Source organism: Lissotriton vulgaris, chromosome 1_1 (genome assembly GCF_964263255.1).
Source record: "Lissotriton vulgaris chromosome 1_1, aLisVul1.2, whole genome shotgun sequence".
NCBI lineage: Eukaryota > Metazoa > Chordata > Amphibia > Caudata > Salamandridae > Lissotriton > Lissotriton vulgaris.
In genome coordinates, this window is record NC_141685.1 from 583,300,168 (window position 1) to 583,326,393 (window position 26,226).

General features: G+C 45.5%; 1 protein-coding gene across 1 annotated transcript in view; it reads right to left on the minus strand.

Moving 5' to 3' along the window:
• The window catches only part of LOC147747508 (calcium-activated chloride channel regulator 1-like), an 820,724-nt gene that overhangs the window by 232,314 nt on the left and 562,184 nt on the right, over window positions 1–26,226 (minus strand). The window lies entirely within an intron of this gene.

Below are 26,226 nucleotides of genomic sequence, written 5' to 3' on the forward strand. Positions count from 1 at the left end.
GGCCCAGATTTGGGGTCACTGCCATTCAGGAGCCAGGACACAGTCTCACATATGGGACCCACTGGGCTGCAGTGGTCGCCGGTAGGATATGTAAAATGAGAAAGGAGTAATGTGGGCCAGTATCAGGGGGACAGCGGTGGTCTGAAAGGATGTCTGGGTAGCGGGCCTCGGGTTTGGAGCTTACACGGGCTCATGGTGGGCCCTCCATTACACATGCCAGTGTTGGATGCTGATTAGTGTGGCCTGGCTGCGTAGGGTCGGCGCTGACGGGTTTGTGGTCCAGCGGGCCGAGGTATGGCAGTCGCACAGGATCTCGGGCAACTCCGCTAACGAGGACGGCGTCAGCCTCGTGGTGGGTTGGGAGGCGCTGGCAGAGACATTAGGCTTTCCGGAAGAGGACAACGCCCAGGGCTACGTGCTTTTTATTTACACCCCTGTGCTTGCCTGGCATACGCCGGCCGATCCCACTCTGCTCACGCTTACGGGTGGGGCGTGACAGGCAACATTTTTGCAAGGACCCCCACTGGCTGGGGTGACATGGTTGCGTCCACTGTCCACTACACTTCATTCACCAGAGGTATATGTCACAGTGGATATGGGTGTGTTCTGCATACAGCGGTTTGTTCAGCACTTCGCCGCCACTATTGGCATTGTATACTTTCCCAATCATGGTTCTACTGCATCCTTCACATATGCCTGGTTGCCTCCTCTCCCAACATTTGCCTATTGTGTGGCTGAGGTGCCATGCCGTAGATTGGTCATGTTCATGGCTTGCCCAGGTTACCATTGTGAGTTGTTCTATCGTGTCTGGTGGGTGGGCATGTATATTATTTATTTAAGTATTTATATGGTTGTGAACTTGTGGCGTGTGCATTGCCAGAGTTGTGGATTGCATGGTTGTGGAGTTGAGGTGAGTGGGGTGTTAACTGGGAAGTTTCCAAGGGGCTGTGCATTTTCCTTTGTGCCTTCCTGGGACAGCTGGTTGCTGTTGGATTGTCGGACGGAGAAGGGGATCATCCACACTGGCTTTGTATTTGGATGCAACATTGGTGAAGGTCCCATGGTGTTCAGATGTTGCCTGCACATTGATGTGACGTGTGCTTCCTGTTGCGCTGATTGCGTGCTGTGCCACCAGTGGGCACAGGTGGGACATGTGTGCAGTGGATTGCCCCCTACACGTGCTTGCATCCGGCTATGTCGTATGGTCCTTGCTTGGTCTCCTGCGGTTCCTGCGCATTGTGTTGGCCATACGGGGACTGAGGTGCCAGGGTGATGGTGATGTCCAGGACAGGTGTGGGGGTCTTGGATGTGGCTGGCTGTGAAACTCCGCTGACTCTGGCGGGTGTTGTTTGGGGTGTGCCAGGGACTAACAGGTGGTGCACAGCCACTGATTGTGGTACTTTTTAAATGTAGGTTGTTTGTATCTTGTGAAACAATAATTGAAAACAAATTCTTGGAGTACTGGAATTACATAATCTTCCAGAAACCACTTACAGGGTCCCATGCTCACTGTGCCATAGGATCCATAGAATCTAAAGACTAGGTCGTTTTTGTTCCCTTCTGGAGGGGACCACAACTGGCAGTTCAAGATGGACTAATCCCAGGAGGAGCATGTTCAGTACTGATTTGCATAAGTTGGACCTCTGCCTAGTGTAAGATGTTAGGTGAAAAACAATGGTCTGGAATATGCCCAGATTGACTGCAAGTGACTTTGATTAATTCAAGTATTCCATTAATTTCTTTGTTGTTGTGTATGCTACACACAGAGCATGGCCCATGCATGTAATGTGCAGGCCATCTGAAAGATCTGGCCATCAGCCAAGTTCTGGCCCTTCCTGTGTCCTGTTTGTCCCTTATGGGGTGCACACAATCCATGGCCTGAGGCCAAGTGGTGTATGCCAAATGCCTTTAAAATTATCACACACAAGGCATTGCCAAATACTATCTACATAGGTGCTATATATAGGGCATGACTACAAGGCCTGCTCTGTTTTCCCTACAAACTTGTCTTCACAAGACATGGCCAGTGACTATGGGGCTGAATACAATGGCGGTGAAGCCGCCACCCACAGGCTGCAGGTGGCAGGTTCACTGCCATCATAAGGCCAATTACTGCCCGCCAGATTAGGATGATGGGCGGTGTACCTGGGGGGCAGAAAGACTGGCCGCCATGGGTCTGACAGAGGCAATTGTTACGATTTCCTGTCGGACCGTGCCGTATCCACAAAATGGAGGCGGTGCCTAGCAGGCACCATCCGCCAGATCAGGATGCTCGATCCCCAACAGCCATGGAAAGGCTGGGAGGGATGTACTTTGGGGGCATGTTGCGGGCCCCCCTTGTGCAGGGGCAGTTGGAGTGCGCACTTGGGAGCACCTATGGTGTTCCCCTTCTTTCCCTGCACCATGTGGCAGGCACTGCATGGTGCCTGCCATGTGGTGCAGGGAAATGTAAACAGTGCTTTTTTAACATTGCGACGGGTGCTGCAGCCAGCACCACATGCTGCAATGTTGAACATGCCGTTTGTGGCTGCCTTGGTGACAGACACATCCTAATTTCATTTGTGGGACCGCCGCCTTATGGGCAGGCGGTCCCCATCCCCGGGATTATCCATCTGCCATCATAATGACCCCCTATGTCTTTTGCACTATATAGAAAGCATGGCTACAAGCTATGTCATGTGTTGCCTTTACACCACATTAGTACCCACATGGGTGTGGCTGAAGGTCCTCCTCCATGACTTGTTTATCACCTGTCACTAATGCAGCATTTAATGCATGAAGTATACAGAAAAGGCTCCGGTCTATGTTATATTATGTTATCTGATTAAGTATTCTTACATCAGTGGTTTCCTGTTGCTAGACAAACAATTTAATTGCACACTCGCAGGGCTGGATAACAGAACATTAGGACGTCTGGGAAAATAGCCAGCTTTGAAATTCACAACTCAAATTTACGGAGACGAGCAACAGATCTCAAGTCTGTTGGCAGGAGGTTCGAGAAGTTTGGCAGCAAGCAAGGGCATTTTGTACATTATGAACAATAACTAGAATATTGAAACAAATGCATTCTTTAAAGAATGCAGGACAGGGTTAGCATTACTAAATGTAGGCGCTTTTGGTCATACAAATATTGCATAAATCTGGTTCTTCTGCATTCTATGAAGTAGGAGTCAAGATCACTAAGGAAAAGAAAACTGACATGGTCTAGATCCAACAATAGGAGAGATCGCCCATCTTTTAGCATTCTTGTTAAGAACAGATAGGATGTTCCTGAGTATTTTCAAACAATAACAACAATTCAACGCCAGAGCTGACACCTGACTAGACATAGATAGCTGGGCACTTAAATATTTTTCCAGGTTTTTCGCTGCCTGGGTATAGAGTGAATCTGTTCACCTGGCCAGTAACTTTCAAGCCAATATTCCACTCTCCCATTCACTACAAAAATGTCAGTCGTCTCTGCCCGAAGACTAGCTCAATTACTTCTAATCCAGTCCAATACATCTCATATTTTGTTGGAACTACTCACCATTGTTAGGTCATCTCTATTTGTGGCAGTGGATCAATTAATAACCAGAAATCTTCATTACCAAGAATCATGATCCTCCTCATTCTAGTAATTACCAAGTGAGGCATGCCCACCTCCCACAGATCAATAACCACGCCCAGAAAACAGACATTCGTGTAGAGTGTCTTCTCTACCTTTGCATTATAGCACGCTCCTCCCACCTTCCCTCCTCCTGTAGGTATAAATTATACCCCCAATTTGGTGATGCCAAGGGGGGAGAGGGACGCTTACTGGGATGAGCAGGACCAGGATTCGGAGTAATAAAGATTATTGGTAAGTAATTGATGCATTAACCCCTCATCTAGTCCTCCTAGTCCCAGAAATAACCAAGGGAGGACATACCAAGCAAAAAAATGAAGACAGTCACGGAAAAATTGAAATTCATGCACAAAAAATAATGTATACAATCACAATCACTGTATAGCTGTTGACATATATTTAGCACTAACCGTATACATAACAGAACTGGACAGATCCAGTTTGAAATGTTTCACAAAAGTATGGTGAGACGACCAGTTTGTCATCCTACAAATCTCTTCCAGGAGACCCCCACATTTGTTCCTCTGAGGTTGAAACTGATCAGGTAGACTGAACTTGAATCTGCTCAGGCAGAGTCACATCCATAATCTAGTTGGCCCGAGAAATTACTCTCCTAACCCATCTACTCAGGGTCTGTGTGGAAACTTTCCTATCCCTGGTCGCTGAATCATAGTAAACAAATATAGAGTCTGAAACACAAAATTATTTTGTGTGATCTATATAGATCCAAAGAGATCTACTATAATCTAAAGAAGATGACATCTGAGTATCCCCGTCTGAAGGAAACAGAGGCAAGACTATCTCCTGGGGCAAGAGAAAAAAACGAAGCAATTATTGTTGCATAAGCAGAATCCCGTCGAAGTACTACTCGATCCGAGAAAAATATGATATAAGGATAAAAAAAATCAAAAGCAGATAGCACGCAAAAATGCAATGCAGAAGTAACCACAGTGCAAAAGAAGGTCTTCGAATACAGCCACGCCAGCACTGCTACTTCTGATAAAGATATTTTTGAAGACTTTTCAAGACTTTTAAGAGATTTCAAATAGGTAACGGTACAGGGGTAAAAGGTTTTCAAAGCCTAAAACCTTTCAGTTGTTGAAAAGTCAGAGGGGTCCCTGATTCTAAGGGCCTTTATAACCGCCCACAAAGCTGAAAGAATTGCAGGAGAAAGGTCTGAAAGGAACTATCCCTTAGAAAATCGAGAACCAGAAAAGGGTCAAATAAAATTGCCATATAACACACGGAAAGAGAACAAGGCACTACCAGATTCACACCTGCCTCAAAGAATCATTCAAATGCAAAATCTAGTGTGACACCCTTTTCTGGTGGGTGGAACAATTTTCCAGTCTCGCCACCTACTGCTGCACTCCCTCCAGGTAAAACAAGGCAAGACCAAGAATTGGAGAGGTAGGCTCACTCACGTAATGGGGCATGTTTCATCATCTGCCACCTTGTCCCACCCTGGTAAGGTGGTACTACCAAGAGAGACTCGATCTCAGGGTGGGACTGACCTAAGAGAGTTCTTAGAAATTACTTATTTTTTATCAGGATAAAACCTGGATACAGTTCAAAGGTTAAAAAAGCCTTAGGATAATCCACAAAGTATCCTTTTTAAGGTAGTATCCTAGGCTTATTTAGGGTGTTTTCAGAGGATATATATGGTTGCTATGACCATTATGTGCTACTTACAGAACTTGCCAAAATATTTCTGCCCATTCAGTTGAGCCGAGTGGTCTCTGCCATTCATCAGGTCCAGGTCTAAGTATACCCTCACCAATAAACTAATAGTGCAGGGCACCAAAGAAGGTATGTAGAGAGAAACTTACCTCTCTTATAGAAAAACATCAGGCATATCAACTTAATGTATAGAGGCTAATCGCCTCATGGTCTATTCCAGGTGGACACCTCCTCTAGTCACACTTGCATCAAGGTAGAATATCTGCATTGGTCCTACTGTGCACCAGCAGAACAGCTGACTGGCACCAGTGCATAATGGTTATAGCAACCATATATGTCCTCGGAAAACACCTTACTAGATCCAAGTTTTAGGTGGTGGTGAGGCTGACATCCGCTATAGGCATTCTAGGAGAATTGTTCCACACACCACAAAAGGGGGTCACACCAGTTTTTGTGTTTGGATCAAATGAAATTGGATCATAGTTATGAGAAAGACAGCATCTTGGTAAAGTACCCTAATACATCTTATAAGAAACTAGAGTAAAAGGTTTACAAGAACATTGAATCTCCACAGCCACTTGTTTAGCCCAAATTCTCAAGACCCATCAATTCAAGGCCCCAGCTGCAGATGGCGGATCTGATCTGGTGGCAGGAGAGGACACTGAAGAAGGGAATGATAAAGAGGCTTATGGAAGAAGTCCCCCTTCGAGACAGATAGAAGCGAGAAACCAGGGTGACGTGGCCAGAAAGAGGTGATCAGAATTACATTCCTCCCGATTCTTCCGAGAGCACCTTTTGAAAGGAGGGGATTAGGAAGGGAAACATACAGAAGACAAGCTAGCCATGTGATGAAGAGAGCATCTATCGCCCAAGTTGTTGAACACCAGGTCTACTTGCAAAATGATGGAGGTTAGGTATTGGTCTCAGATGCAAGCATGGCTATCTATGGTATGCCAAAACATGCACAGATCTGTCTGAACAGGGGAACTGATAACTGAAACACCACCAAGGAAGGGAGGGTTTGGCTGAGAGCATGTGTTGGAAGATACAACCTACCCCAAATGTAAACTGCCTGTAAGTTGAAGAGTTGAATCTCAAAAAGATTAAAGAGGCTAGGAGATGTAAATTCTCTCTCACTGTGCCCCCGCTGCTGATTGGGATAGCATCAGTCTATCTTATTCTCCGTCGATACTATGACATTCCTGTTCTTCAATTGGCTGGAAAACACCTGAAGCAATTTTTAAACCACCACCAGTTTTCTGCAGTTGAAGAATGAGACCTCTCTTAGATTGACGAAGGATCTTGAATATCCTGCTTCAACAAACTGGCTCTCCACCCTCACAGGCTGGCATCAGTGGTGAGAAGAAGAGGAGAAGGAAAAGTCAGAGGAACCTCAACAACAGGTTTTTAGACTGCAACTACCACTGAAGATGAGCCACTCTCGTGGGAGTGATGTTAATTAGGAACTGCAGTTGTGAGAACTTGTGGACCAAAACTGAAGGATGCGATTCATCAGAGGCTTTATATGTTACCGGGCCCAAGGAACCACTGTTATAAAGAACGCCCATCATTCCCTGGGTCTGTAACCAGGTTCTTGCTGAGGCCAACATGTTCATCAGGAGACTCTGGATATCAAATTGGATCGACTGAATTCTGGGATTGGGTGGAAACACCCGACTCAGTTGAGTGTCGAATAGTGCCCCAAATGAACATCATCAACTATGTTGGTACCAACTGTGACTTCTCAAGATTTAAGGGGAAGCCCAGCTTATGCTGGATCATTGTCACCAATTTGACATACTTTGAGACTAAGGTAGGGAGGAAGTAGACAACAACCAGTCGTCAAGATGAGGGTAAACACAAACCCCTTGTCAGTGCAAAAATACCACAACTGGTTCCAGTACCTTGGTGAACACTCTAGGAAATGTTGCCAATCTGAAAGCAGGACTCAGAACTGGTCATGATTCCAATTGAATACAGAGTACAGGAGCTGCTGGCTCTGGACATGGTTGGTCACCCCCTGCGCTGCAGGAGCATGACTTATTGTGACAGTCCAGCAGCGCAGATTACAAAATCATATCTATGAGGCCACACAAAGCCACTATCCATGGCTTTAAAAGGCCTCATAGATATGAAGTAAAGGAAGGCAGCGCAAATCACTGAGTTGCCTTACTCTGCCCTCAAGAGGCGTTCAATGGGTGTTGCAGTGGGTTTTCCAATAGTGCATATTGGATCTGAAGGTTATTGGAGCCCTTCACACGGCAGTTTTGCTACACAAGGGCACATTCATATTTCGGTAGGCACAGGGAGATTAAGTGATTTGTCCAGTTTTGAGGTGTTTACCACACCTTGTAGTTAAACTAACGCCCACAGATGACCTGGATGCAGTAGCGGCTCACCGTGTGAGTACTGCGGGGCAGCGGGGGAGGGGCAAGGTGGGTGGTAGTGGAGTCCGACATACTACGGACAGGAAATAGGTAAGTAATTAAATAAATAAAACAATTTACCTTACGCGCAAAGCATTGCAGAGTTGCGATCCAGAACGCAAGGTAAATTGCTTTATTTATTTAATTACGTTTACAAAGTTGAGGTAGGTAGTAGTGGTCCCTAAATGGGAAATTACTGCACAATCAATGAATAATAAGTATTAAAGCAAACAGATCTTGTGTGAGCTAATACAATTTCACTTACAATTTGGCTGGTGTGCTATTGCAGCTCAAATCATCTACGACCCAAGGTGCTACTCACACATTAAAACCTAACGTGTGTACATAAATGCAAACATAGAGCTATATTCATCACTCCCCTTAGTAATTCTAATAATTCAAAATATACTGGATAAATGTCGCCAACATAAATTTTGTATTGTGACTCAATTTTTTGAACAGTGTTTCAGAGAAGGCCAATAATAACTTAACACAAAGTACAAAGATTCCCAGACAGTCCAAAGATTCAATTTTTTATTTTTGTTGGCGCTCCCAGCAAGGAATCTGTCATTTTCCAACATGTGTTTCCAACATGTGTTTCATCTACTCATAGACTTTTTCTAGGCTGAAAAGTAAATACCATACATTTTGTTTGTTGTTTGTACAAAAAGTTTTTACACAGACTTTAACAACAATTGGTGAGAACTTCCAACAGCCCTAATGTGGCCAAAGAATTTATGAGAAATTGGACGAGTCCAGAAGGTAAAAGGTCCAAATTCAACAAATTTAGACTAAAAGAGACCATACGTTGGTTGTGATAAAAGTAAAGAAGCAAAGGTTATCCACCCCATTCAAACACTGATACAATAGAAAAATTGTGGTAATTATCATCCTATATAGTGAGAATTGAGTAAAGATGTGAATAAAAAAATCTACTTCCCCAAGTGTGAGTCATGCCTAATCTATTTACAACCTATCAGACCCACAGATTGGCGTAAGATTTTGTAAAGTTTCTGAAGTACAGTTTCACACTGGTGGTATCTTGTCAGATATCAATACCATAAAAGTATCCAAAGACATCGGTTTCAAAATAAACAGAGATTCGGTTAGTGTATTCTCCTATTTGAACCTCTTGAGCTGCGAGAGTAGTAAGAGTTTGATTTGTGTAAGGCTCAAGAGTTTCATGACCTATGTTATGTTACCCAGGTCTAACGCTACATAAGGAAATGTGTTGTCAAGTACACAATAGACGTACTTGTTATTATATGGAAACTTGTCCAGAAATGGGTGTATCCTCCACGGCTAGGTCCAAAATATTTTTGCCTCAATCCAAGCAATCCTACATCTGTGAGGGAAATAAGCAACCACAAATAGAATGAAATCAAACTCTCCACACACTATGTAACAATGGGGACTGAATTCCCCACTCAAGACAATGTATGGCAGGGGTAAATAGGTATGTCATGTTTCAAGATAATAGCATGACAAACATGAGCACATTTACCTCTCTAACAAATATGTCTTGTGCGGCTTGAAGTTAGCTCCGCATCAGGACCATGTATAATTTCAGATCCAATATTGTAATGACAACGAGGTTGCAGGCAAGCTTCCTTTCTAAGCCAAATTTAAGACATGACTATCATCCAATTATCATTGCTAGACAATGGTTATAAGTTCAAATCGCAAAAAATTAAGACAAATAAGTTTGGCTAATCCATAAAATTTCATAGGGATGTAATCACAGTTACAAAATAGCTTGAAGAATTCGCGCTGCTTAATATGTACGCACTACAATCCACGTCAATCACAGTCTCGTCTGTGGAGGTCCCTGTGAAATCACCCTTCTAAGATACAAAAAGAATCTATATGAAACTGGTCGGAAACGAGCAGGAATCGTTATAATTATGTTGACAGTAAATTGATAATATAAATCTCCCCGGGAAACATCTTACCCATCTTCCATGAATTTCTAGTAGAAACGCTCCACTTTGTGGGAAACTCTGATAAGTTCCCATCCTAAAAGGTAAAGCCCAGCCCCTGGTCAGTATAAACTAGTCCAATCAAATCCACTCACCAATAATCAAGAATAGTTCTGAATTCAACCCTGCGTCCCCTCTCACGCCGCACCAAATCTCTAAGTACAGTCTCCATGTTCTATTTTGTAGGTTGGCAGGTTGCAGTCACATGACCCATCACCACGTGATCACTCCAACCATCCAGGGATCATGAGGTACTTAAAGGTACTAAAAGCGTCACCATATTATAGAGGTTATATTTGCTGAAGAACACGGTGTGTACTTATTAACGTCAATTTAATAGCACACCTCATTCCATCACATCAGACTGTAGAGGTGAGAAAATATAAATAATATATATGAGGTACAAAAGCTACTTCAAAATAAAACAGTATAGCAAGTAACACAGTAAAGCAACATAAAACTTCAAATATCATTGTAGGGAAAAAATGGTGAAGTATAAAGGATAATAGGGTATTAAGTAACCCTTGGCTTAATACTACACTATGCTAACAGAGCATGCAAAGTTTGTTCTAATTTGCACTTCACAAATTGTACTGTAGTACAGTATCAAAACTGTGCTTAATCACGTAGGTTAGCAGCTAAATCAACAACATCCTCAGATGCTTTGAAAAATCAATTTTACATGCTTAAAAGCATAAAACCAATTCACAAGAGTGAACTTTTACAATGAAAACATTAGGTAATGAGAGATCTGATGATTTTGGAGTCCCCCCTAACTTTGGGGGAGGACCAAGCAGATGCCTTGAACAGAAAGAGCATAAACAAAAAGCACATTTTGTTGAACTTCAGTGGTGGTCCCATCCTCTTAGGACCACCCCAAGCACAGTTATTTGCAAAAAAAAATCCCAACCAAAGGCCCTGCAAAGCCTTATGGGACGAGAATAGCAGTGGCCAGTGAATATTATAGTATCCAATATCAAAATAATTCTACAAAGAGCTGCTGTTCACCTAGTCGTTACTAGATGCCCCTCACGAGTCAAATGAAAAGCATTGAAATTATTCTTACATCAAGCTGCAGTTCCACTAGTCGTTACTAGATGTCCCTCACGAGTCAAATGCAAAACCATTGAAACCCTTTCATCAAGCATTTGCATTTGACTCGTGAGGGACATCTAGTAACCACCAGTTGAACTGCAGCTCTTTGTAGAATTATTTTAATATTGGATACTATATAATAGTCACTGCCCACTGCTAATCTCATCCCATAATGCTTTGCAGGGCATTTGGTTGGGAATGTTTTTTTGCCAAAGACTGGTTTTGGGGTGGTCATAGGAGGATGGGACCATCACCAAATCGTTCAATAATATGTGCTTTTTTGTTTTCAAGGCATCTGTTTGGTACTCCCCCTAGGTTAGGGAGTATACCAAAATCATCACCCCTCTCACTGTGTGCTAATTTATCAGTTTCACATTTGTGGAAGTACTTTATGCACTGCAGCATACAAAGATAGAGCTACTTAATTTATCATAACTGACACTGTACAGAATACCATTTGCAATTATTTAGCAATTTTTTCACAGTGCAGACAAGTACACAGTGTCATCAGCTACGCTACGCAGACTACGTGAAGCTACGTGTAGCGCTGATATGCAAACTACGCCCAGGCCTAGTGTTAAGTGTGATATATAGCTTAATATGTACGTATCGCAATCTATGAGGCAGGGTTATTCTCAATGATACTATTACTTATTAGTCATCCGAGTAATGGCGGGTCAGTTGTTGGAAATTATGTCATCTTAGAGAGGTAGGCTAAAACATATTTATATCCAAGAAAGTCACTTAATAGAAGGATACAAAGAACCCATTCAATTCTCTTATTGTTCCACAGGTGGTCTCCCAACTCGTAGGTAAAGGTATTCTAAAATAGGCACCTATCATCAGTTTTAGATAAACGACAGGAAAGTCGAGAGAAAATGTGGTATATGCATACAAGGAATCAGAGTGCACAGTAATCAGCCAGTTTGTCTATCTCAAAATATATCTGAGGTTGAACAGTTCAGAACCTCAGAAATGACACACCAAGGAATCCAAGATTATACACAGTACAGAATAAGTAGCCAGACAGTTATGTTGTCTCACAGTACAACCAACATCAGACTGTTCAGAACAGTATAGTAACACAATACAGTGAACATTTTTAGTCCAGTAAGAAAACGTAGTTTTCTGTCGACATTCAATCCTATATCAACAGATTTGAGTTTTATTAGTCCTAACCCCACCTCGTGGGTTATTCTCAGCTACAGCAAGACCATGAAATCTGATATTTATTACTTCAGAGGCAGTGTGTGCACTGTATAGTGTACTGCCAGTGAGTAGTTAGTATTACCATTGCGGATTGCTATAATGTGTTCCTGCACACGTTCCTTAAGGGGTCTAATTGTGCTACCCACAGAGATTAAGTCACATGGGCAGATCATGCAGTACACTAAAAATGTTGTATTGCAGTTTATAAAGTGGTGAATCTTGTGTGTATGTCTTGTATTGTAGCTAAAGCTGGTAGTGTTTCTTTACGTGAACCAATTTTGTGTCTCATCGTCGGCTCAACAGCCTATGATCTAGGCAAATCATTTAATCTCCCCATGCCTACTAAAAATGAATGTGTCTTGTGTAATGGTGTAATGTACTGATCTTTGAATGCATTAAGAGCTTGAAGCAGTCAATGTGGCATGTGATAAACAAGGCACTCTTGTAAAAAAAAAAATTCAAATCTTTTCCTCTTTACTGTATTGTTTCACAGGGACACATTTATTTTTTGGTAGGCAGAGGGAGATTAAGTGATATGCCCAGAATGACAGGATGTTGAGCTGATGCAGAGACTTGAACCTGGCTCCCTGCTTCAAAGACGGCAGCGCTGGCCGTTATGCCACATCCTCTCCCATATATATATATATATATATATAGCATTTGTTACAGCACAATAGCGGTTAGAGGTGCAACGTGGATTCACACCCAGTAGAATTATCAAATGATCATACAAAAGACCCATTCTGCTCTTCAGAACGACTTCTGGCACCAAAAAGTGGATTAAAGAGATCACAATCTACTTGTGTTAACTGCTCCTAGTTTGGTTGCATGACTTCTGCTTTCCGTGTTGACTAGTACCCATGTGAGTATTGATCCCTGAGGGATAAACAGGCATTACACGCAATTGAACCGTTTGCTTGCAGGGTCATGGATCACTTCTCATGCCCCCTGCATTTATCACACAGGGATCCTGCAACAAACTTGGAGCCAACATGCTGGGCTGGGGGTTGCGTGTGCGGGCGGGGCAGGTTGGGTTTGCAGATCCCGTGCTGAAGGCCGGCTACGTAGGAGAAAGGTGAGCGTGTATCTCACTGACTTCTTGGCCAAGCTGCTCTTGGGTATTGCAGTGAGCGCCGAGGAGTGGAGTGTGAAGCCTGGCCACTGCACACCCTTTACCTGCCAGACACTGCCTCCTCTTGCTCACTGGCCAGCCTCCCAGAGCACGGCTCTGTGCAAGGAGTGTGCCAGGAAGAGAGGAAAAAAGGACAAGATCACTGGGGAAGGGAGTGCTTCCAACAGCCTTCTACCGAGACAGAGAAGAGAAGTATAGGCTAGGAAGAGGTGACAGGAAAAACATGGTGACAGCAAATGTACAGAGGCACCAAAGGCATGCGCACTCCCACAACGAAAGTGGGAGAGAAAGGAATACATGCAAGGCATGCACATCAATAGCCGGGGTGGTATTTTAGCCTGAATTATTTGTAAAGCAGAAACATAACTGTTATGCTAAACAAGAGATCGTTGGCACGTCCATCAGGAAGAGCCAGGGAGGCGGGGCTTTAGCTGAATATGAAGAACGCGTTGCGATGGCCAACTAAAAGCCTCACTAGGCCAATTGTAGGGCATCGCTAGGCCACTTCCAGGGTAGGAATAGCGTGGTGCAATGGGCAACCAAAAGCATCTCTAGACCAGTACTCAATTGTAGGAGCAAGACACCATATGGTGGGACATACAAACTAAATAAACCACTGAAAAGTAAGCTTTTGCAAGTGATGCTCTGCTTAACAAATCAGCACTGATGGGTGGAGTCAAACTCCACAAAGTACATAACACAGATCATCCTGCAGCACAAGTGGTGTAGGTTCGACCTAACAAGGACCTAGGGAATGCACAAACAGCAGCTTTAATTCCATTTTTAAATTGTTGTCTAGCACCCAAATCTCATTTTCGCAAGTACTCTTAGTGAAGGCAAGCTTGCAGTTGTACTCTAACAACAAGTGCGCTCGCGCACCTTCAGAGATTTAGTACGCCGCACAGTCACTACCGATCGGCCAGCCTGGCTACCACTGCAACAAAGACGCTCCCCAACCGAGCCCAGCACATAGATGGGGAGAACAGCATTAGCAAGAGCAAATTAATCCATACACCCCGCGACAAGGGTAAGCATTCTTGGAAATATATAAAAAATATAGAAGGGTGGCTTACCAAAATTTTGCCAGGGACAGAAAAACATGATGGAGGAGGGAAGAGGGAAGGAGCATGGTATAGTGTGCATCACAGGTAGAGAAGACATACTATAGAAAAGTCTGTAACATTTGGAGGCAGAAGAGCGGTCTTAACTTAGGTCTGTGGGGAAGCGAGGATACTTCACAATTTACTGACAGCAGAATAAAACAGGGGTCTCTGTACTTCCCTCGCCACCCAATGCTGTGATTTCCTTGCTTCTATGTGGAGCTGCGATGACGCTGCCCAGGTACATACAATTCCTACCCCCAAGAGATACTCGTTTTTCTTAGTTTTTTAAAAGTCGAATTGCCTTTAGTTCTGCTTGCATGAACGCTAGAGCACAACACATTGCTTCATAGAAGAGTGTTTAGTAACCGGCAATAAGGTGGTCGTAGCGCACAGCCTGTCACTGGTATTTATTAGAACAATGATTGCGGCTTCAGCCATGTGCAACCGCCATAAAATACACAGTAGAAGCCCACTTATGTTTACCCCATAGGTACGCGTGCATTTAGTTAACGTAAAACAAACTGTAAATATCCTTCGGTAAAACGCGAAAGCAATGGTGTTTGCAGTACTTGACACAGCACGAGTAATACAAATATTTTGTTTATTCCAAATTCAAAGGTCATCTTTCGCAAAGTTTTCTGATGTCAACTTTCAGCTCCTCTCATATTAGGTACTGTAGTATCGCGCTGGATACGTTCTAGTGTTCAGCATGTTGTCACACACACTGAACATGCAAAGGGAACAAGAAATCATAGTTAATGCAGTGAGAAATACCCAAGGGATGGAAAGGACATCACCCGCCGATAACCTCACCACTCACACACATATAACACAAACCCTCACACACACCACACATAGTTGTTTATAAGTGCTCCTGCGTAGTCGTAGGTTGCAGCACGCCGCATCCCTTAGAGGGGTGCGAAGACCCCAATGATGAAGCATGACACCAAGGGGCCTGTTGATCTGTGAGGGGTATTTTAACAACTTTGGTGATCCCAACCATCGTAGGGAAACCTCTCCATTCTAAGAATTGGATTCACCTTCTTTATACGTAATTTAATGTGGACCATTGTGGCGCCAATCGGAATTAAGGTTTTCAGATAGAGCTTCTTGCTCTTGCTACGACCCTGTTTTTATAGTTTGATTACAATATGTTACCAGACTTGAGGATGTACTGTTGTAAAGTCTAATTAAAATCATGTAAATGCGAGACCTATCGCATTGCAAAGGCTTGTCGACTGTTTGGAATTGCTTTATGGCCGAAAGGCAACTTGTTGATGCTGTAAAACCCTGCGAAAATGAATCATGCTTTAAACCAATTTATTAAATCAAACGAAAAAATGACCAAATAAGTTATGCCCGGTTTATGTACTTTTCTTGTGGAGAGAAGCCTACATGGAGAACTGTGCAGAACTCTGCGTGGTGCTATATTGTGTGATAATTGCACAAAACTGTGTGTCAACTGACAATCTTTCTGAGAAATACTTAACTGAAGCCCAGAAACCTTTCACTACAGTCCAAACTGTTGAGAAATAATGACTGAAGTTGAGCTCGACTTAGAACACTTCCTTCCCTTTTCGGTGAGTGTTAACCATTTCCTTGTATTAATTATTGTGAATAATATAAAACGCAGGGACTGCATCTAATTGAGAGGGGTCATTCATCATCTTACCTGCCACAAACTGAGTAACAGAAGATTGTGAGAGAGGCAATTTATTAGTCACTTTCATATGACACGTAAGTGGCAATAAAAAGCATTTAACCGATGTGCACCTAACTGTGAGTACATAGTAAGACTTTCGTCTTATAATTGTGGGTTTTAAATACTTTAGGCTACCCTTATGTGTGGAAAGATTGCTAAATTTGATGTGAAATGTTACTGGTTGTCCTTCTCTACGGTCTCGTATTCTTCTGCATAATAAAACAAGCCTGCTGCAGCAATACTGGAATAAAGTAAATCGTTTTTCTAATGTCTTACAAAATGATGCATTAGTACTTTGAAAAAAAACAAGATGGTAGTGTACATCAGAAGAGAGGCTTAGAATTAATACTACTTAAAGAGTTTAAAGGAACAGGGATGCACACTAAGTCACACTGTTAGACCTGACACCATTGGTGTGGGTCTCCTTTCCACTCTTTGCGATTGCCTCATGTATTTTTGCTGGTGTTTGATGCTTTTGGTACTGTGCCACTGCTATCCAGTGCCACAGTGCACGTCTTCCCTATTGTAAATTGATGTATTAATCAGTGGTTCCATGTTTGGTTCTTTGGTTTACTTGTCAGACCCTAGTCTAGTGCACTAAGTGTGCCCAGGCAGTGTAAATCCAAATGCTGCTAATGGGCTTGCAGCACTGGTTGTGCCACCCACAGAAGCAGCCTTGTAAAATGTGTCTAAGGTCTGCCATTACAGAGTCTGCGTGCAGTCTGGTACTGTCATGCTGACTGGGCAAGTGCACCCACTTGCCAGTCCCTAAACTTTCCCTTTTCTTCATATCAGTCACCCCTTTGGTAGGCCCAAGGGCAGGTTGCATTGTAAGTATAAGGTAGGACAAACCCTGGTGTGTGTGGCATGTCCTAATAGTGAATTGCAGCCATTTTAGCCATTTTAGTTTTTCACTATTGCAAGGCTAGCTGTTCTCCATATGCCAGAATGGGCTATTAGAGTTATTACATTTTATAATCCTGTCTCAGAGAACATGGTAGAAATTCGAGTTTAGTATGCCTGAACTCAGAATGATAAAATACATCTTTTAGTGAAGTTGGTTTTAACATTCTGTGTTTGCAAATACCACTTTTAGAAAGTAGGTATTTGCTTGTCTAACCATTCAAACCGGCTGGGGGATTCCAAGAGACAGGCTGAGTCACCCAGGGATCTGCATCTAAATGGGGGGGAGGAGTTACACCTGAACCCTGAATAGGGCTGTGCCTGACTTCCACAATGCTGGCTCCACCTCCTGGGGAGCGGCTGATGTCTCTGCCCTGCACACTGAAAGAAGAGAAGGAGTCCTGTAAATAAAGTGCTCCAAGACTGTACTTGCCTTCCACAATGCTTGCTCCACCTCCTGTGGGGCCTCTGATGTGCCTGCCCTGCACTGTGAAAGGAAAGGAGAAGTCTGGCAAACAGAGTGCTTCAGAACTGGTTTGGACTGGGAAAAGGACCCTCTCCCCTCAGAAAACAAAAGATTTGGGGGTATAAATATTGGGACCCTGATCTCATGAGATTAGATCATTTTGGACTACAAGAAGAAACCTTTACTGGGGAGAGGAACCTGAAGAAACTGAGGGCAGACTATTCCCAAGCTGAAGTGCTGCTTGGGGGATTGGCCTGCAGTTGTTGCCTTACTGCCAGAGGAAGGAGAAAGGAACTTTGTGTACTTTGCTTTCAAATTATGAAGGATCTCCAAGGGCTTGGAAAAGAGCTTGCCTTCTGCTGAAGTATCAGGGACAACAGAGTTCAACCCCCAGCTCCCCACAGTTCTTGTGGAAGTGCCTGCTGCTGTTTTGGGCCTACTGAGGAACTGCGTGTCGCAAGGAGCTGGAAGCGCGACTCAACGAGAAGAAGCGTGTCGCCGTCGCTGGGCCTGCCATCGCAACTCCGAAGGAGGGTGTCACCGCTGGAACTGTCGCACTGCACCGCATCGGAGACAAGCGTGCCGCAACGAAAGGAAGCGTTTCACCGTCGCTGCTGCTGCCGTCACAACTCCAAAGGAGGGTGTCGCCGCTGTAGCTGTCGCATTGCACCGTATCAGGAGAAGAATCACGCCATGAGGTCGTAGGGTGTTGCCATCGCTGTGCCTGCAGTCGCAACTCTGAAGGAGGGTGTCGCCGCTGGAACTGTCGCACTGCACTGCATCGAAGAAGAGCACCTCGCATCCCCGAGAAGCGCGCCGCTGTCAGAGCTGCTGCCATCGCATCGTAGATGACGCCGCTGTAGTTGTTGCATCAAGAGGGAGCTTCACGCATCGTGGGAGAAGAGTGTCGCCGCTGGAGCTGCTGCTGTCGCATCATCAGGATGTCGCCGCTGCAGTCCACGCATCGAACCGGGTAATTCTCGCATCCCTGAGAAGCATGCCGCATCTGGAAGAACTTCACATCTTTATTTCTTTGTATCTGAACTTTGCCGCATTTTTCATCACTGCGACGTTGCTTATCGTGGAAGGGCAACGCAACCTAATGCACCTTGACGCAGAGTGTCGCATCTAAGAACTGAACTGAACTAAGCTTAATCTACCATCTTAAAATAATAGTATTGTCCCAAACCTCCATGATATAGTTCTCATAATATTACTTAATTGTTGTAAATAACCGTTTCTTTCTTATTATATGATGTTTGTCTTGGAAGCTTTACATGTTTTATGCTTATTTTGTATTGAATATAAAGATTGTTCTATATTTATTGCTTTCTCCCATTTCTCTTTTCTCTTCCCTCACTCTCTTTTTCTTTTTCTCTTCCCTCCCTATATTGCAGTATATTATTTCTAGTTTGATTGCATTTCAATTTATATTGACATTGTATCGTGAGTTTCTTTATTGCAATCTTTATTTTCAATAACATTTTCTTCAAACTTTAAAATAATAGTATTGTGTATTTTTGTCATTTATGGTCTTGTGGTAACACTATGTAAAGTATACTTTTTTATATAAAACCTGTGTGGTGTCCATTTGTAGTGTTGTCACTGGGTTATTGTATGTGGTCACAAATGATTAACACACAACGCCTCTGAGATAAAGCCTGTCTGCTCATGCCAAGCTAGCAAGGGGGTGAGCAGGGGTTAGGAGTGTAATCCCCTTATCCTGACTAGAAGCGAGGATCCCTATTTATCACAAGTACCTACCTGTGCCAACGAGACACCCCAAAATCTAACATTGTTGGTCAGTGGAAGGGATTCTGGATTTGCATTTGTGACTCATGTACAGTGACTGGTGAACACTACTTAGTGAGTGCAGAGCATAACGATACCAGATACTTTTTGATAGATTCCTTTCTGGATTTTTGTTCTATTTTTGAAAGATGCCTGATTCAGTTGTAGTAGAGGGAGCAGAATCTGTAGCCTCTATTAATCTTGAATGGGAAGAAGAGAAATTGGAAAGCTACAAAGTAAAGCATCTGAAGCACTTCTGCAAGAAACTCAAGGTTGCCACTGTTGGGGGCACCAAGAAAGAAGAATTCTACAAGGCGCTGAGGGCCTGGGTAGAAGCAAGGATATTCCCTGAAATTGAGGAGGAGCATGACCAGGCAGTTGTACAACAGGAAGAGCCATTTAACTTAGGAGGAAGGAGAGCACCTTCCCCTGCATGCAGCAATACTTCTAACAAAAGTCTGTCTCCAGAGGAGTTGGAGGACAGAGAGAGATCAAGAAGGAATGAAATGGAGATGACCAAGTTCAAGGTGAATAGGCAACTGGAATTAGAAAATAGAAGATTAGATATTGAGGAAAAGAAAATGCAGTTTGAGCATGAAAAAGTTTTGAGGGAGTTGGAGTTACACCCTCTAGTGACAGTTTACTGTCAGTACATACAGAAAGTAGAGTGTATATTCCCAAGGATGTGGTGACATTTTTTTTACAAAAATCATGATATTGGTCAGTGGTTCAGAGCCTATGAGGTAGCCATGTCTTCCCATCGGGTCTCTGAGAGAGATTGGGGAGCGGGGTTGTGGGGAAGGTTCCTTAGTGAGGGGCGAGACACATTGTTAGACTTGCCTTCTGAAGTCCACAATTCATACAGCCACATGAAAGATGCATTGATGTCTAAATATGGTTCGACACCTGAGCTCTATAGGCAGAGGTTCAGGAAATGCAAAAAGTTAGAAAACAGTCCTTGGGTTGAATATGTACTTTCTTTTGCAGAGCATTAGATGGTTGGGTAAAGGGCAGCAAGGTTAATGATTTTCAAGGTCTCTTTGATTTGATTGCATGGGAGCACTTGTCTGATAACTGTTTTCCAGAGCTGCGCCAGAATCTGATAGATAGCAAGCTGACTTACCTCAGGAAGCTTGCTGAGGCGGAGGACCACTGGGTGAGCACCCGGGTCCGTAAGGGTCATGTGGGAGACTCAGCCAAAGGTGAGCAGGGTCCCCAGCAGAAGAGTGGGGGTGACAAGGGTAAACAGAAGGAGTTCCGCAAAGGGACCCAAAGTAATTCCCAAAGGAACCAAGGGAAAGGTTCCTAGCCTACCCCTGAGAAGAAGCAAGGGGCCCGACAGGTAGTCCTGTTCCCCAGGGGCCCCTGAAGTGTTACAAGTGTGGTGACCTGGGTCATAGGCGAATGATACCAGGTGCCGCCTGTTTGGTAAACCAGCACCCACTGGTGCTCTACCCTGGCAGATGACTAGTGTAGCCTTGGGGAAGGAGATTGATGTCTAAGGTGGGTGGGGTCCTGCACAAGTGACCTTAATCTCTTTAGGAGACTGTGAGATGGTCTCAGAAGCTCAGCTACCCAGGAACACTAAGAAATATGGGCAGCGAGTGACCATCAATGGCCAAAAGGTGGAGGCTCTTAGAGATACAGGAGCCAGTGTGACAGCTGTCAGGGGTCACCTGGTGTCTCAAGAGCAGATTATCCCGCATGCATTTTGCTGAGTTGCTGCAGCCGACAACACAGAGAGTCATAGTCCAATGGCTCAGGTTCCCTTTGAGTGGGGGGTCTCTGGTACTCTTCAGGTAGCTGTGAGGCCCGCCATGCCTGTTGACTGTTCGTTGGGGAATGATTTGGAGAGCTCCCCTTGGGAAAAGGTGGAGAAAACAACTCACTTGAAGATGGTTGGACTGCCTGACTGTGCTTGCGTGACCACCCGGTCAATGTCAGCCAGTAGGGGTTCTCAAGAGGACCTGGAGCCTGAGAGGGAGGCCCAGGAACCTGCAGAAGAGAGAAGTGGCGGAGGGGGCAGGAAACCGGCCCCCGAAGTTTCCATGGCCCAGGAGGAGGTAGACCCTGAGGGGGATACCCTGGAGCCTACCGGGGAGAAAGTAGCTGAACTGGGGGACCTACCTGAGCTGACCCATTGGCAGCAAGAAGGAGGCACCTCCAGGGAGGAATTTTGCAAGGAGCAGAGAGAGTGCCCTTCTCTTGTTAGCTTGCAGCAACAGGCTGCAAGCCAGGCAGCAGATGATCAGTCAGGGTCACACTTGATTTACTGGGAGAATAGTCTCCTGTATAGTGAGCCTAAGGTTGCTAAACCTGGGTCAGCCCATGTGCTGGTGGTACCCCAGAAGTTCAGAACCTTCCTACTGGGGCTGGCTTATGATGTGCCATTACCAGGGCATTTGGGGCAGGACCAGACCTTTGAAAGGCTTGTTGCCCACTTTCATTGGCCCCAAATGCGCAAGAGTTCAGATACTCATTGCAGGACCTGTCAGACTTGCCAGGCCAGTGGAAAAAGTGGAGGTAGCACAAGGCTCATCTCCAGCCATTCCCTGTGGTCACTATCCCCTTTGAGCGGGTGGGGATTGACATTGTGGGGCCACTGGACCCCAAGACAGCCACGGGCAACAGGTTCATCCTGGTCTTGGTGGACCATGTCACCCGGTACCCGGAAGCCATACCTTTGAGGACAGTGACGCCCCCGTGGTGGGACGAGCGCTGATGGGAATTGTCTTGCGAGAAGGATTCCCTCACGAGGTAGTGTCTAACTGGGGGACCAACTTCATTTCCAAGTATATGAAGTCCCTGTGGCAGGAGTGTGGTGTAACCTACAAGTTCACCACTCCTTAACACCCCCAAGGAAATGGGTTTGTTGAAAGGTTCAACCGAACCCTAAAGGGCATGATTATGGGTCTTGAGTAACCTATGAGGCGTAAGTGGGACGTCCTCTTACCATGCCTATTGTTTGCATACCGTGAGGTGCCACAGCAATCTCTAGGGTTCAGTCCCTTTGAGCTTCTCTATGGATACCCAGTCAGAGGGTCTCTGAATTTGGTTAAAGAAGGCTGGAAACAATCTCCCAGGAAACCTCCCCAGGATGTATATAGCTATGTGCTGGCCTTCAGGAACCAGACTAGGCGTTTCAGGAAACTCGCTGAGGCGAATCTGGAAGCCAGCCAGGAGGAGATGAAGTGCTGGTTTGACCAGAATGCCACTCTGGTAGAGCTTCAACCCTCAATAAAGTGTGGGTCATGGACCTTTTGGAGTCTTGCGCGCTCCAGGATAAGTGGACCGGACCATTTGAGGTTGTGGAGCGCAAGAGTCCAGTTACCTACTTGGTGGACTTGCGGTCTCCTAGGAACCCCTTGAGGGTACTGCATGTCAACCGCCATAAGCCCCACTTGGAGAGGTCTGAAGTGGGCATGCTCTTGGCAACAGATGCTGGGATGTAGGAGGAGACTGAGCTTCTTCCTGACCTCCTGTCAGCCTCAGAGCAAGATGGGTCAGTGGATGGTGTTAACCACCCTGACCCATGAGCAACAGAATGACGGTCGCCAGTTGCTGGGACAGTTTTCGGATCTGTTCTCCCTGGTTCCTGGTGTCACAGATTGGTGCATCCATGATGTGGACACAGGAGACATCTTACCTGTGAAGCACAAGTCTTACAGGGTAACTGACAGGGTAAGGGCTTGCTTCAAGGAGGAAGTCTCAAAGATGCTTGCGCTAGGGGTGATTGAGTCATCTAGCAGTCCTTGGGCAAGCCCAGTGGTCTTGGTCCCGAAGGCTTCAGCGTCGGGTGCCACACACAAACTCCGGTTCTGTGTGGACTACAGATTGCTCAATTCAGTCACGAAGACTGACGCACACCTCATCCCCAGAGCTGTAGAGCTCATATATCGGCTACGGGCTGCACGGTACCTCAGCACGTTTGACTTAATGTCTGGATACTGGCAGATCACCTTGACTAATGGGACAAAGGAGAGGTCAGCATTCTCCACACCGGATGGGCATTTCCAGTTCCGTGTTATGCCCTTTGGGATGAAGAATACCCCTGCCACCTTTCAGAGGTTGGTCAACCAGGTGTTGTTTGGACTGGAGGAATTCAGTGCCGCCTACCTGGATGACATCGCAGTGCTCAGTGCCAGTTGGGAAGAACATCTGCACCACCTCTGGGAAGTGTTGATGGCGCTGCTGAAGGCAGGCCTCACGATCAAGGGGAGTAAGTGCCAGATCGGGCAGGGTTCCGTGGTGTACTTGGGACACCAAGTTAGGAGGGGTCAGGTGGCGCCCCTACAAATGAAGATTGAAACCATCCTGGCTTGGGAGCCACCCAAAACCCAGACAGAGGTGAGAGCCTTCTTAGGTCTCACAGGGTATTACAGCAGGTTTGTCAAGGGTTATGGCAACATTGTTGCACCCTTGACAGAGCTGACTTCCAGGAAGCAGCCCAAGAAGGTGATCTGGACTGATACCTGTCAGAAAGCTTTTGAGGCCCTGAAAGCTGCCATGTGCACACCACCCGTGCTCAGGGCACCCAACTTTTCAAGTCAGTTTATCGTTCAGACAGACGCTTCAGAGCATGGTGTGGGGGCTGTTCTGTCACAGATGAACGAGTAGGGCCTAGATCAACCTGTAGCCTTTATCAGTAGAAGGTTACTTCCACGGGAACAGGTGTGGAGGGCTATTGAGCGTGAGGCATTTGCTGTGGTCTGGGCACTGAAGAAGTTGAGACCATACCTGTTTGGGACTCACTTCCGGGTTCAAACAGACCACAGGCCCCTCAGATGGTTGATGCAGATGAGGGGTGAGAATCCAAAGATGTTGAGGTGGTCTATTTCACTACAGGGTATGGACTTTACAGTGGAACACCGCCCTGGTACAGAACACTCCAACGCTGATGGTCTGTCCAGATTTTTCTGCCTTAGTGATGAGAACTCCCAGGCGAGAGGGTAGTTCTCCCCACATTTCAGCTGGCACCATTGGCGTGGGTCTCCCTTCCATTTTTTATTATTGCCTAATGTATTTTTGCTGGTGTTCGATGCTTTGGGCACTGTGCCACTGCTATCTAGTGTCACAGTGCAAGTGTTCCCTATTGTAAATCGATGTATTAATCAGTGGTTCCATGTTTGGCTTTTTGGTTTACTTGTCATACCCTAGTCTAGTGCACTGAGTGTGCCCAGGGCATGTAAATCCAAATGCTGCTGGTGGGCTTGCAGCACTGGTTGTGCCACCCACAGAAGCAGCCTTGTAAAATGTGTCTAAGGTCTGCCATTGCAGAGCCTGCGTGCAGTCTGGTACTGTCATGCTGACTGGGCAAGTCCACCCACTTGCCAGTCCCTAAACCTTCCTTTTTCTTCATATCAGCCACCCGTATGGTAGGCCCAAGGGCAGGGTGCATTGTAAGTATAAGGTAGGACAAGCCCTGGTGTGTGTGGCATCTCCTAATAGTGAATTACAGCCATTTTAGTTTTTCACTATTGCAAGGCTACCTGTTCTGACTAGGCCAGAATGGGCTGTTAGAGTTATTACTTTTTATAATCTTAACTGTTTCAGAGAACATGGTAGAAATTCGAGTTAAGTATGCCTGAACTCAGAATGATAAAATACATCTTTTAGTGAAGTTAGTTTTAACATTCTGTGCTTGCAAATACCACTTATAGAAAGTAGGTATTTGCTTGTCTAACTATTCAAACCTCCTCTGCTAGGTTGTGTATTACTTTGTCTGGTTTTGTGAGTGACAGGGCTGGGGGTTTCCATAGACAGTCTGAGTCACCCAGTGGTGAATAGAGAGATCTGCATCTAGATGGGAGGGAGGAGTTGCACCTGAACCTTGAATAGGGCTGTTCCTGCCTTCCACAATGCTGGCTCCACCTCTTGGGGAGCGGCTGATGTCTCTGCCCTGCACACTGAAAGAAGAGAAGGAGTCCTGTAAACAAAGTGCTCCAAGACTGTACTTACCTTCGACAATGCTGGCTACACCTCCAGTGGGGCGTCTGATGTGCCTGCCCTGCACTGTGAAAGGAAAGGAGAAGTCTGGTAAACAGAGTGCTTCAGAACAGGTTTGGATCGGGCAAAGGCCCCTCTCCCCTCAGAGAACAAAAAATGTTGGGGTATAAATATTGGTACCCTGATCCCATGAGACTAGATCACTTTTGGACAAGAAGAAACCTTTACTGAGGAGAGGAACCTGAAGAAACTGAGGAGAGACTATTCCCAAGCTGAAGTGGTGCTTGGGGGATTGGCCTACATAGGTTGCCTTACTGCCAAAGGAAGGAGAAAGGAACTTTGTGTACTTTGCTTTCAACTTGTGGAGGATCTCCAAGGGCTTGGAAAAGAGCTTGCCTCTTGCTAAAGTCTCAAGGACAACAGACTTCAACCCCCAGCTCTCCAGAGCTCTTGTGGAAGTGCCTGCTGCTGTTTTGGACCTTCTGATGAAATGCGTGTCGCAAGGACCGGGAAGCGCGACTCAATGAGAAGAAGTGTGTCGCTGTCGCTGGGCCTGCAGTCGCAACTCCGAAGGAGTGTGTCGCCGCTGGAACTGTCGCACTGCACCGCATCGCAGAGACACGTGCTGCAACGAAGAGGAAGCGTGTCGCCGTCACTACGGCTGCCGTCGCAACTCCGAAGAAGGGTGTCACCACTGTAGCTGTCGCATTGCACAGCATCAGGAGCAGAATCTTGCAACGAGGTCAGAGCGTGTCGCCGTCGCTGTGCCTGCCATCGCAACTCTGAAGGAGGGTGTCTCCGCTGGAACGTCCGCACTGCACCGCATCGAAGAAGAGCACCTCGCATCGCCGAGAAGCGTGCCACCATTGGAGCTGCTGCCGTCGCATTGTAGATGACGCCGCTGTAGTTGTGGCATCGAGCCGAAGCTTCACGCATCGTGGGAGAAGAATGTCGCCCCTGGAGCTGCTGCCGTTGCATCGTCAGGGTGTCGCCGCTGCAGTCCACGCATCAAACCTAGAACTTCTCGCATCCCAGAGAAGCGTGCCGCATCTGGAAGATCTTCATGCCTTTATTTCTTTGTATCTGAAGTTTGCTGCATTTCCCATCGCTGCGACATTGCATGTCGTGGAAGTGCAACCCAACCTAAGGTACATTGACGCAGAGTGTCGCATCTAAGAACTGAACTG